We start from the raw sequence: 13654 nt of genomic DNA, 5'->3' as shown, positions 1-13654 counted from the left end.
ACTCGTTCAGCTCGTGTGAGGGGGGAAAGGTTACCTCAGGCTTCTTTCCCTTGTACTTATGTACCCTCTTGTCAGGGACAGGGGGTTCCTCTGTGATGTGCAAAACATCTTTTATTGCCATAATCCTATATCGAATGGATTTTGCCAATTTTGGCTGTAACTTTGCATCATCGTAATCGACACTGGAGTCAGAATCCGTGTCAGTATCTGTGTCAACAATCTGGGATAGTGGGCGCTTATGAGACCCTGACAGTCCCTGCGACATAGGATCAGGCATGGGTTGAGACCCTGACTGTCCCGAAGCTTCAGCCTTGTCTAATCTTTTGTGCACTGAGTTTACACTAGCATTTAAAACATTCCACATATCCATCCAATCAGCTGTCGCAGAGACACCACATTAATTTGCTCCCGCTCCTCTCTAATATAGCCTTCTTCCTCAGACATGTCGACACACGTGTACCGACACACCACACACACAGGGAATGCTTTTTCTGAAAACAGTTTCCCCACAAGGCCCTTTGGAGAGACAGAGAGAGAGAGTATGCCAGCACACACCCCAGCGCTATATAACCCAGGAATAACACAGTAACTTAATGTTTGCCCAGTAGTGCTGCTGTATGTAATTTGCGCCGAATTATGTGCCCCCCCCCTCTTTTCAACCCTCTTGTCTACCGTGGTTTCAGCAGGCGAGAGTCTGGGGAGCTGCCTCAGCGGTGCTGTGGAGAAAAAATGGCGCTGGTGAGTGCTGAGGGAGAAGCCCCGCCCCCTCGGCGGCGGGCTTCTGTCCCGCTTAAACTGTAAAATTGGCGGGGGCTCATACATATATACAGTGCTCAGCTGTATATATGTTATATTTTTGCAAAAAGAGGTTTATATTGCTGCCCAGGGCGCCCTGCACCCTTACAGTGACCAGAGTATGTGAGGTGTATGGGAGCAATGGCGCACAGCTGCAGTGCTGTGCGTTACTTCAGTGAAGATCATGAAGTCTTCTGCCACCGCTGAAGTCTCTTTTCTTCTCATACTCACCCGGCTTCTATCTTCCGGCTCTGCGAGGGGGATGGCGGCGCGGCTCTGGGACGGACGGTGAGGGTGAGATCCTGCGTACCAATCCCGCTGGAGCTAATGGTGTCCAGTAGCCTAAGAAGCAGGACCTTGCAACTCAGAGAGTAGGGCTGCTTCTCTCCCCTCAGTCCCTCGATGCAGGGAGTCTGTTGCCAGCAGTGCTCCCTGAAAATTAAAAACCTAACAAAATACTTTCTGTCAGAAAGCTCAGGAGAGCTCCTGAAAAGCACACAGTTTCCACTGGGCACAGTATCAAACTGAGGTATGGAGTAGGGGCATAGAGGGAGGAGCCACTGCACACCCAGAACTAAAGTCTTTCTTAAAGTGCCCATGTCTCCTGCGGAGCCCGTCTATCCCCATGGTCCTTACAGAGTCCCCAGCATCCTCTAGGACGTTAGAGAAAATAGGATTTTAATACCTACCGGTAAATCCTTTTCTCTTAGTCCGTAGAGGATGCTGGGCACCCGTCCCAGTGCGTACTGTGTCTGCAGTTATTAAATGGCCCTTAACTCCAGAACATTTATGTGGAGACAACTTTCCCGACTTGACCATCTTCCTTGGATGTTTTCCCCCTGTGTGACTGCTCCCCAGCCTCGGAGGGTTGCATCCGTGGTCCCTAGGATCCAGTCCTGGATCCCGAACCATCGCCCCTCTAGGAGGTGAGAACTGTGCAGCCGCCAATGGAGTGATATTCTGGTCTTGGAAGACAGGATTATCCTCCGGTGCATGTGTAGGTGGGATCCGGACAACTTGTCCAACAGGTCCCACTGGAACACTCTAGCATGGAACCTGCCAAACTGAATGGCCTCGTTGGCCGCAACCATCTTCCCCAGCAACCGAATGCATTGATGGATTAACACTCTTGCTGGTTTCAGAATTTGTTTGACCAGACTCTGGATCTCCATAGCCTTTCCACTGGAAGAAAACCTCTTCTGTGTCCAGTATCACTCCCAAAAACAACAACCGCGTCATTGGGACCAACTGCAATTTTGGCAAGTTTAGGAGCCAACCATGTTGTTGAAGAACTGTCAGGGAGAGTGCAATGTTTTGCAACAACTGGTCCCTGGATCTCGCCTTTATCAAGAGATCATCCAAGTACGGGATAATTGTGACTCCTTGCTTGCGAAGGAGAACCATCATTTCCGCCATCACCCTGGTGAAAATCCTCGGAGCCGTGGACAGACCAAACGGCAACGTCTGAAATTGGTTTTGACAATACTGAATTGCAAACCTCAGGTAGCTTGATGCAGTGGCTAAACGGAACATGTAAGTAGGCATCCTTATGTCTACCAAAACCATGAAATCTCCTTCCTCCGGACTGGAGATCCCTACCCTGAGAGATTCCATCTTGAAATTGAATTTCTTTAGGTAGAAATTGAGGGATTTCAGATTTCAGATTGGTCTGACTGAGCCTTCCGGCTTCGGGACCACGAAGAGGCTTGAATAAAAGCCTTCTCCCTGCTGACTAAGGCCGATTTGAACAATCGGTGAGGGGGAACGTCTTGAAACCCCAGTTTGTACCCTTGGGACACTATTTGTAAAACCCACGAGTCCAGGTCCAAATTAATCCAGAACTGACTGAAGTGTTTTAGACGTGCCCCCACTGGTGTGGGCTCCTGCAAGAGAGCCCCAGCGTCATGCAGTGGATTTGGCAGAAGCAGAGGACGATCTCTGCTCCTGCGATCTTGAAGAGGCTACAGACCTCTTCCCTCTTCTCCTTCCTCTACCTGCAAAGAAAGGGGAATCTTAACTTCTTGCATATCTATTGGGCCAAAATGACTGCGTTAGATAATGATGCGTCTTCATCCGTTGAGAGGGAACATAGGGCAAGAAGGTTGACTTACCTGCGGGAGCTGCCGAGATCAAATTAACTAGGCCGTCGCCAAACAAGGCTTCACCTTCATAGGGAAGAAACTCCCTTTCTTCTTGGAGTCAGCATCAGCATTCCCTTGGTGAATCCACAATGCCCTCCTATCCGAGACTGCCATGAAATTGGCCCGTGAACTCAAGAGTCCAATATCCCTTGCAGTCTCACACTGGTTGAGAAATCCCCTGCAGAATCTTGGAGATCCGTCAAATTTTGCTGGCGTTGGAAGATGAAGACGTGGAGCAGAAATGGGTAAGGTGGGTGGGGTTATAGCTGGAGTCACTGTGGTTGACGCACCAGACGCGCCTGATCCACGGAGAGTTGTCTGAATCCCATCCAGCCGAGTAGAGAGATCCTGGAGACAGCGGATGATGTGGCCCTGTGCAGCCTCCTGATGTTCTAGTCGGGCTGCCAGTTCTTGCATCGGCCTGGCAATGGGTGAGCCTTGCCCTGGGAGAAGCAACTTCATGATCATAGTATCTCACCTGGCAGGTGAGATGAACATGGGAGGGTAGAAGGCTGCCTAATACTGAAGCACCCCCAAACAACAAACCAAATGCAACAACTAGTAAAAGCATTCCTGGGAGAAGGTCTGCAGAAGACGGATTTGCATACGGTGATGTCATCCAAGCAGTGGGCCAAAGTTGGCTGGAACCCTCATCTGCATATGAAAAGAGAAAAGGGTTATGCAGGGCATGGCGGCCTTTTGCGGCGCTTGGATGACCCCTAGTTCGCATTAAACACCTCCACCCTCCTTCGGTGTGGGGCTCATGTTGGCTATGCCCCAGCCCCTGAAGCATTCAAGCTGATTTCTTGCAGCAGCTGGGCACTGTAACAGCTCCAGAGCTGCTCTGTAAGGCAAGTAAAAAGGTGTGGGCCCTGCAGCACTACCTGTAGTTCGCATTGTGCGTTGGAAGGCACAAAGTAAGCAGACGGGAGAAGTTAGGATAGTGCGCAAGGGCATAGAACGGAGCGGCTCAAGAAAAGAGAAGTGGAAACAGACAGCAAACTATTATCCAAGTACGGTATAATTGTGACTCCTTGCTTGCGAAGGAGAACCATAATTTCCGCCATCACCCTGGTGAAAATCCTCGGAGCCGTGGACAGACCAAATGGCAACGTCTGAAATTAGTAATGACAATCCTGAATTGCAAACCTCAGGTAGCTTGATGCAGTGGCTAAATGGGAACATGTAAGTAGGCATCCTTTAAGTTTACCAAAACCATGAAATCTCCTTCCTCCGGACTGGAGATCACTACCGTGAGAGATTCCATCTTGAAATTGAATTTCTTTAGGTAGAAATTGAGGGATTTCAGATTTCAGATTGGTCTGACTGAGCCGTCCGGCTTCGGGACCACGAAGTGGCTTGAATAAAAACCTTCTCCCTGCTGTCTAAGGCTGATTTGAACAATCGGTGAGGGGGAACGTCTTGAAACCCCAGTTTGTACCCTTGGGACACTATTTATAAAACCCACGAGTCCAGGTCCGAATGAATCCAGAACTGACTGAAGAGTTTTAGACGTGCCCCCACTGGTGCGGGCTCCTGCAAGAAAGCCCTAGCGTCATGCAGTGGATTTGGCAGAAGCAGAGGACAATCTCTGCTCCTGCAATCTTGAAGAGGCTACAGACCTCTTCCCTCTTCTCCTTCCTCTACCTGCAAAGAAAGGGGAATCTTAACTTCTTGCATATCTATTGGGCCGAAATGACTGCATCAGATAATGATGCGTCTTTATCCGTTGAGAGGGAACATAGTGCAAGAAGGTTGACTTACCTGCGGGAGCTGCCGAGATCAAATTAACTAGGCCGTCGCCAAACAAGGCTTCACCTTCATAGGGAAGAGACTCCCTTTCTTCTTGGAGTCAGTATCAGCATTTCCTTGGTGAATCCAGATATACAGGGAATGGGGGGAAGGGGATGTGTTCTGCACCAGCTATTAAATTCTAAATATTTGTATGAAGAGGCCCCAATAAATGTCCATCAGTTATATTAAATATTAATTGTAGGACGTTCGGGGGTGCTACCAGAGACAAGTAATGTTATGCAGGAAAGGAGAAGAGAAAAGAATGTCTCTTTTGCTGGCGCACAAATGATGATTTAAAAATTTACTTTTAATAAATTCGTTAAAATTGTCTAAACACGAGATAAAGTACAATAAGTTTGTATAATGTAATTACCATATATAATAAATGGAAATACATTTATTAATATCAAGGTTCGCTACCTGTGTTGTGTCTTTATTATTGATCCAAATTGACTTTATCAATTAGTCTGATACTGAATTACTGGACACTATGTAATATTAGTTGAATGTATATTAGTAATTCACTTGACAAATGTCAGAACCTGGCAATAGTTCTACATATCATACACTTACAGCACTCTTTCCACAATATTTTCCCTTTATTCCAGATCAAATGGTATAATCCCCCACAGTAATTATTCCTGTTGTAGTATAGTACAGTATGGTTGCTGGGGACGTCTTTAATGAAAAGAGAGGGAACATCTAATGTGTCTTCTTATGGGTAAAATACTTGCAAGCTAAGTGCTATGAATAGCATCAGCATGTAGATAAATGCTGAGTGTTAGGTGAGTAATGCAGATAAATAGGGATATCTAATAATTCTATAGAATAGTGGGTGAATTATTAGATATCCCTATTTATCTGCACCTCTAAGCACACTATTTGACTGTCCACACCCTGCTGTGCCTATTACCCATCTCCTCCACCACCCTCAACACTGACCCACACATCATTCACCCACAAAGATACAATAAAGGTAGTTTGGATAAATTAGCTAAATGAAATGGATTTAACCAATTTATCTAAATGACCATTTTTTGATGTTTTCCAGTGTTTGGGAGCAAATGGTCAATTGTCATTTGCTGTCACATATTAGCATAATTTTGTTTCAACTAGAAAAAAAAATTGAATAGATAATCTAAGTGTGGATCCAGTTTAATGCTGATTTCAGAGCCAACTATAGACTTGATTGAGGTACTGTGTCCCCGGTACCAAATACCAATTAAAATAATATTGTGAGGTGTGAGGTGTTCAAAAAAGACTGAAAATGAGTGGAAATTATGGTTATTGAGGTTAATAATACTATGGGATCAAAATGACCCCCAAATTCTATGATTTAAGCTGTTTTTTAGGGTTTTTTGAAAAAAACACCCGAATCCAAAACACACCCGAATCCGACAAAAAAATTTCGGTGAGGTTTTGCCAAAACGCGTCCGAACCCAAAACACGGCCGCGGAACCGAACCCAAAACCCGAAAAATTTCCGGTGCACATCACTACTTAATTAGAACTTCGGTCAATGTGAATTAATTATTGGACTCAACCATGGTTATCCTTAAAACCCAGGGGTCTATTTAAGATCGATCTTAATCGATGTTGGGCTTCCAGGTTGAAAAAAACACACATTTACTAACATTTTAAAATTTATATAAAAAATCATCTGTTCGTAAATGCAGTGCACATGGTTTTGCCCAACTGCTAACAAAATTCCTGCTGCGATCAACTTGGAATTACCCCCATCGATTGATGTTTTCACACTGCTCGTTCCAACCCCAAAAACTATGAAGAGGATGGGGGCATATACGCAGGGTCCATCCTGTGCATGTGCCTACATTTTCTCCAGGTGCTCCGCAGAAAATGCGAATGCCTCTGCCTGTCAATCAATAGAGGGCGTACCTTCGCAGGTATATCGCGATCATGAGCCATGTCTCCCATTTTTGTCATTATAGGTGCTCTGTGAGCTGCTGACCATACCCCAGCCCCTCTGTCTCCCGTGAATAGACATTGGGGCTTATTCAGACCAGATCGCTTCAATTTATTTTCACCCAGCGGGCAATCAGGTCTGCACTGCACATGCGTATGCGCCACAATGCGTAGGTGCGACGGTCCGGAGATCACAAGAAGATTGACAAGAAGAGGGTGTTTGTGTGGGTGGCAACTGAATGTTTCTAGGGAGTGTCCGGAAAAACACTGGAGGGACCCGGCGTTTTGTGGGAGGATTTGTGACGTCACCTCAATGGCTGAGTAAGTGCTGAGCTGTGCAGCTCTTGTGCACATGTGATCACACACCTGCACAGCAAATTTTCCCTTCCGCTGTAGGCGGCAACCACCTGATCACAGGGATGCAAAAAACACACCCTAGCGATCAGGTCTGAATTACCCACAATGTGCATATTTGCAGAGCAACAAGCTACAGGGAGCCTTCCACCCCCCCCTTCCCCATGACTATGGGACACTGGGGGGGGGGGGTTATTTGGGTTAGCTGGACATTCCCAAAAAAAGTGACTGTCCTGCAAAAATTGGGTTAGTTTGGAGGTATGTGCAAATACATTTATTGTTTTGCATGCAGGGTAAATACTGGCTTCTTTGACATTTAGCCACAAATGCTGCACAGTTGAATTACAGTATTACACTGCAATTAACAGTTATGCTAGGACATTCCTTCTCCCAAAATCTACCTCTCTCTGCATGTTACATCTGTCCCACAGTGGCGTGCGGTGAGGTCAGTGGCTAGTGAGGCACTACAGCCATAATGTCCGCCGAATCCTGCCGATGACCCTTAGCCAATGCCAGCTACTGCCTCTGAGCCGATACCCACTGCCACCGCCAATGGCTTACAAACTCTCCCACAATCAACTGACCCAGCCCTCCACCACTAATTTCTATATCAGTCCGATGCCGCCAATGCCCGCTGCCTGCCTGCTCATTGTTCTTGTGATATATTATAAATTTTTAAAGAAAAAAAAATGAGTGTTTGGGACTGGGAAGGGTGAGGGAGGAGGACATGAATGCAATTTTGTTGTCCACGGCTTCCATTAACTTAAAGGAGAAGGGTCTGAATGGGTTAAAAAAAATGTGTGCGGTCCCCCCTCCTTAGTATAACCAGCCTCTTTGAGCCGGTCCTGGTTATTTAAATACTGGGGGAAAAATTGGACAGAGGTTCCCCGTATTTAGACAACAAGCACCGGGCTCTTAGACGGGTCCTGGTTCCAAAAAATACGTGGGACAAGAGATGTAGGGGTCCCCCATATTTTTAAAACCAGCACCGGGCTCCACTAGCCAGAGAGATAATGCCACAGCCAGGGGACACTTTTATGTAGGTCCCTGCGGCCCTGGCATTACCCCTCCAACTAGTCACCCCTGGCCGGGGTTCCCTGGAGGAGTGGGGATCCCTTAAATCAAGAGGTTCCTCCCCTCGAGGCACCCAAGGGCCAGGGGTGAAGCCCGAGGCTGTCCCCAGCACCCCTGTGTGGTGGGTGCCGGGCTGATAGCCATATGTGTAAAAAAAGAATATTGTTTTTTTGTTGTGGAACTACAAGGCCCAGCAAGCCTCCCCCACTTGCTGGTACTTGGAGAACCTCAAGTACCAGCAGGCGGGGAAATAACGGGCTTGCTGGTACCTGTAGTTCTACAACAACAAAAAATACCCAAATAAAAACACAAACACACACACCGTGACAGTAAAATTATTGAGACAGGCTGTAGCATGTGGATGCATGTAACCCTATAAAAGTGATGGATTGGGTGACTAATACAATACCCACTGTTGCTGTCTGAAAAATGATGGATATATAGATTGCTCTGCCGAGATATGTTTTTTTCTAAAATGCACCACAGGTATGGATGGATAGTATACTTGACGACACAGAGGTAGGTAGAGCAGTGGCCTACTGTACCGTACTGCTATATAATATATTATTTATTATTATTATCCTTTATTTATATGGCGCCACAAGGGTTCCGCAGCACCAAATTACAGAGTACATAAACAAATAATCAAACAGGAAAACAGCAACTTACAGTTGATGACAATATAGGACAAGTACAGGGTAAATAAACATAGCTACATCAGCAGATGACACTGGAATAAGTATCAGGTGGCAGAAGACTGCTGGATTTGGTGCAGCTGAAGATTATTAAAGTAAGAAAAGAGTAAGCACATGAGGGAAGAGGGCCCTGCTCATGAGAGCTTACATTCTAAAGGGGAGGGGTAGACAGACAGGGGTGAGACAGATGGGGTACATAGAGAGCGTGGAACAGAGGTTTAGGATGAGATTTGGCTGGGTTTGGTGAAGAAGTGGGTCTTGAGAGCCCATTTGAAGTTTTGTAGAGAGGTGGAGAGTCTGAGGGGGAGAGGTAGGGAATTCCAGAGAAGTGGTGCAGCACGTGAAAAATCTTGGAGGTGGGAGGAAGTAATCCGTAGGCAGGAGAGTCGGCGTGCATTAGCAGAGCGAAGAGGACGGGTGGGAGTGTAAAGCGAGATAAGATCAGAGATGTAGATGGGAGAGGAGTGGGTGAGGGTTTTGTAAGCAAGTGTGAGAAGCTTGAAATGGATTCTGAAAGGGAAGGGGAGCCAGTGAAGGACTAGTAAGAGAGGAGAGGTGGACGTAGTGCATTTGGTGAGGAAAATTAGCCGGGCAGCAGCATTGAGGATAGATTGGAGTGGAGAGAGGTATTTGTCAGGAATGCCAGTCAGGAGGAGATTACAGTAGTCCAGTCTGGAGATGATCAGTGAGTGGATAAGAGTCTTAGTAGCATCCTGGGTCAGAAAGGGTCTGATCCTGGAAATATTTTTTAGATGAAAACGGCAGGTTTGTGAGAGGTGCTGAATGTGTGGTTTGAAGGAGAGGGAGGAGTCAAGGATTACTCCAAGACAGCGCACTTGGGGGGTAGAGGAGATAGTAGTGCCATCAATAGATAATGAGATTGTAGGAGGTGAGGTTATGCGGGAGGGAGGGAAGATGATCAGCTCGGTCTTAGACATGTTAAGTTTAAGAAAGAGCTGGGACATCCAGGAAGAGATAGCAGAGACAGTTGGAGATACGAGTGAGGAGAGTAGGGGAGAGGTCTGGAGAGGAAAGATAGATTTGAGTGTCATCAGCATAGAGATGATATTGGAAACCAAAAGAACTAATGAGCTTACCTAGTGAGGACGTATAGAGAGAGAAGAGGACCAAGGACAGAACCTTGGGGTACCCCTACAGTTAGTGGAAGTGAGGGGGAGGTGGAGTCATGAGAGGAGACAGAGAATGAACGGTCAGAAAGGTAGGACGACAACCGAGGGCAGTGTTACGCAGACCAATGGAGTGAAGGATTTGCAGTAGGAGAGGATGGTCCACAGTGTCAAAAGCAGCAGAGAGATCAAGTAGAATAAGTAGAGAGTAGTGTCCCTTAGATTTAGCAGCATGGAGGTCATTGCATACTTTTGTAAGGGCAGTTTCAGTGGAGTGGAGAGGACGGAAGCCAGACTGGAATGGGTCAAGCAGTGAGTGTGAGGAAAGAAAGGAAGTAAGGCGGTTGTAGACAATACGCTCAAGGAGTTTGGAGGCAAAAGGGAGAAGAGAGATGGGTCGGTAGTTAAAGAGAGAGTTTGGATCAAGGGTAGGTTTTTTAAGAATAGGAGAGATGAGAGCGTGCTTGAAGGCAGAGGGCACAGTGCCTGATGAGAGGGAGAGATTGAGAAGGTGGGAAAGATGGGAACAAGCAGAAGAAGAGATGTGGCAGAGGAGGCGGGAGGGGATAGGGTCAAGTGGGGAGGTGGTGAGGGAACAGGAACGAATGAGGGCCATGACTTCCTCTCCAGATGCATGGGAGAAAGATGACAGAGTTGGTGCGAGGGATGGGGAGGGTTGGTAAGGGATGGGAGAAGGCTGGTTACTGATAGTCTGGTGTGATGTGATGTCCTGACGTATGGAGTCAATTTTGGATGTGAAGTAAGTGGCAAAGTCAAGAGCAGAGAGTGAGGAAGGGAGATGAGGTGGAGGTGGGCAGAGGAGTGAGTTGAGAGTGGCAAAGAGGCGCCGGGGGTTGGAAGACTGGGAGGAGATGAGGTTCTTGAAGTATGACTGTTTAGCAAGAGAAAGGGCAGCACTGAAGGATGAGAGCATAAGTTTGAAATGGAGGAAGTCTGCCTTAGAGCGTGATTTCCTCCAGTGTCGCTCAGCAGTACGTGAGCATTTTTGCAGATATCTGGTGCATTTGGTGTGCCAGGGTTGAGGTGTTAATTTGCGAGGGTGAACAGTGGTTGGTGGAGCAACAGAGTCAAGAGCAGAAGTAAGGGAAGCATTGTATGTGGAAGTGGCTTGTTCAGGGCATGAGAGAGAGAGAGAATAGGAGAGAGAAGTGAGTCAAACAGGGAGGAAAGGAATGTGGTGTCAATAGCTTCAATGTTACGCTTAGTGATGGTAGCCTTAGGAGGTTGAGATGGGGAAGTCGAGAGAGATAGGTTGAAGGAGAGCAGGTGGTGGTCAGAGAGGGGAAATGGGGAGTTGGAAAAATCAGAAATATCACAGCGGTGAGTGAAGACCAGATCCAGTGAGCTCCCATTCACATGGGAGGGTGAGGAGGTCCACTGGGAGAGACCAAGTGAAGAGGTGAGGTTAAGGAGTTTAGAGGCAGGGGATTGTGTGGGGATGTCAATAGGGATGTTGAAATCGCCTAGGATAATGGTGGGAATGTCAGAAGAGAGGAAGTGAGGAAGCCAGGAAGCAAAGTTGTCGATGAATTTGGAAGCAGTGCCAGGGGGGCGGTAAATGACAGCTACTCTAAGATGGACTGGTTGGAAGAGACATATGGAGTGGACCTCAAATGTAGATAATATAAGGGATGGTTCTGGTGGTATGAGTTGGTAGGAGTAACTAGAAGGTAAAAGGACCCCAACACCACCCCCATGGCGACCCCCAGGTCGGGGGGTGTGTGTGAATGTAAGGCCCCCAGCAGAGAGAGCAGCAGCAGAAGTAGTGTCAGAGGGCGTAATCCAAGTTTCAGTAATGGCTAGTAGGTGTAGGGAGTTGGAAATGAAAAGGTCATGAGTGGGGACCAGTTTGTTACAAACGGATCTGGCATTCCAGAGGGCACAGGATAGGGGGTATGAGTTTGTGGGAGAGATGTGAATTAGATTTTCAGGGTTGCTGTAGCGATGAGGTGGGATTAACTTTGAGGGCAGGGATGAGAGAGTAGTGATGGTACGGGTGCCTGAGATAGGAGGGGAAACTGCAGGAGGTGGGCAGGGAGGGAGGTCAGTGTGATGTGGATGGGGTGTGGGGAGGTGACAGGGAAGGGAGAGAGGGAGCAGGGCTGAGTTGTGGGGTAGCAGGACCATGGGGCAGAGGTGAATGAAAGTGGGGTAACAGGAAAGGTGGGGGAAGGAAACAGAGGGATGGAGGGGAGACAGAGGAGGAGGTGGAGGAGACTAGGGGGGAAGGATAAAGATACATTATTAGGTAGACACTGAGTGATGTGGGGAGTATAAGAAAGCATTCACATAGTGTTAAGTAGGTAAATAGGTTGAGGGAAAGTGGAAGTAGGAGAGGAGACTGTAAGGGAATCCGAGCAGAAGAATTGTAGAAATGCAGGTGAGAAAAGCAGTGTAGGCTCAAGGGGTGTAGATTTAGTATGAAATGAGTCAAAAGCGTAGATAAAGTGGGTGCAGAAATGTATTTGGAGTGTAAGAAATGAAAGGATTGTGAGAGGTTTAAGAAGCAATGGTAATTATGTTAGATGTTTTAAGTGTTTGCAGGTAAAATTGCATTGGTGCAGCTGTGCTTAAAAAACAAAATTACAATAATACAGATACAGGCATTTGTAGGTGAAATGGATGGTTTATGAAATGTCCAAGTAAGGTAGTTCTGTGCTATGTAATCAGATGCAACAATCAGGAGGTGAGTGATCTGAGGAGTAAGTGACTCACATTTGTTATTAGTTCTTCAGTTTTCTTTGTTTTGTTAGATTGGTGTGCTTCTGTTTTCCTTCTTTTTTCACTTCGATTGAACGCTAATTGAACACTGCTGTTATGTGTCAATTTTATCACGCTTTTATAAAAATGCACGCTTAGATCAATAAATGCACAGCCAAATGGCTTTGCACAGCCTACACCATTGGACTTTAGTAGAAGACTATTACAAGTGAAACCAATAATTGAAATCTGTAACCACACCCCACCCCCTCAAATGCCAGGCAATAAATTACCTTAAAAACAACAACCAGGCATTCCACAAAGATTAAACTGGGTCTATATCATTCAAAACTTTAAAAAAGTACTTCAAAATAACATACTATGCAATAATGTTTCAATTTGCATTACCCAGCAGAATTAGCTTTGCATATATAGATATAGTGCAGCAGAATAGATTGGTGGTTGTAGTCAATTGTAATTACCCAGCAGAATTAGCTTTGCATATATAGATATAGTGCAGCAGAATAGATTGGTGGTTGTAGTCAATTGTAATTACCTGTAGGTGACAAGAAGAGAAGAAACGTCAATTCACAATCGATATCAGCTGAAGATAAATTAACGCTGATTGAACGCTGCGTTGTGTCAATTTTATCACGCTTTGATAAAAATGCATGCTTAGATCAATAAATGCACAGCCAAACAGCTTTGCACACCCTACACCATTGGACTTAAGTAGAAGTCTGGTGGTCAGCAAAATTTTGCACTGTCCTCCTACTATATATAGTGCGCACAACTACTAAAATACACCACAGGTATGGATGGATAGTATACTTGACGACAGAGGTAGGTAGAGCAGTGGCCTACTGTACCGTATTGCTATATATTATATACTGGTGGTCAGCAAAATTCTGCCCTGTCCTCCTACTATATATACTGCGCACAACTACTAAAATACACCACAGGTATGGATGGATAGTATACTTGACGACACAGAGGTAGGTAGAGCAGTGGCCTACTGTACCGTACTGCTA

This window comes from Pseudophryne corroboree (genome assembly GCF_028390025.1).
Source record: "Pseudophryne corroboree isolate aPseCor3 chromosome 7 unlocalized genomic scaffold, aPseCor3.hap2 SUPER_7_unloc_3, whole genome shotgun sequence".
Classification (NCBI taxonomy): domain Eukaryota; kingdom Metazoa; phylum Chordata; class Amphibia; order Anura; family Myobatrachidae; genus Pseudophryne; species Pseudophryne corroboree.
The sequence above is the reverse complement of the archived record's forward strand: the minus strand, read 5'-3'. Positions refer to the sequence as shown.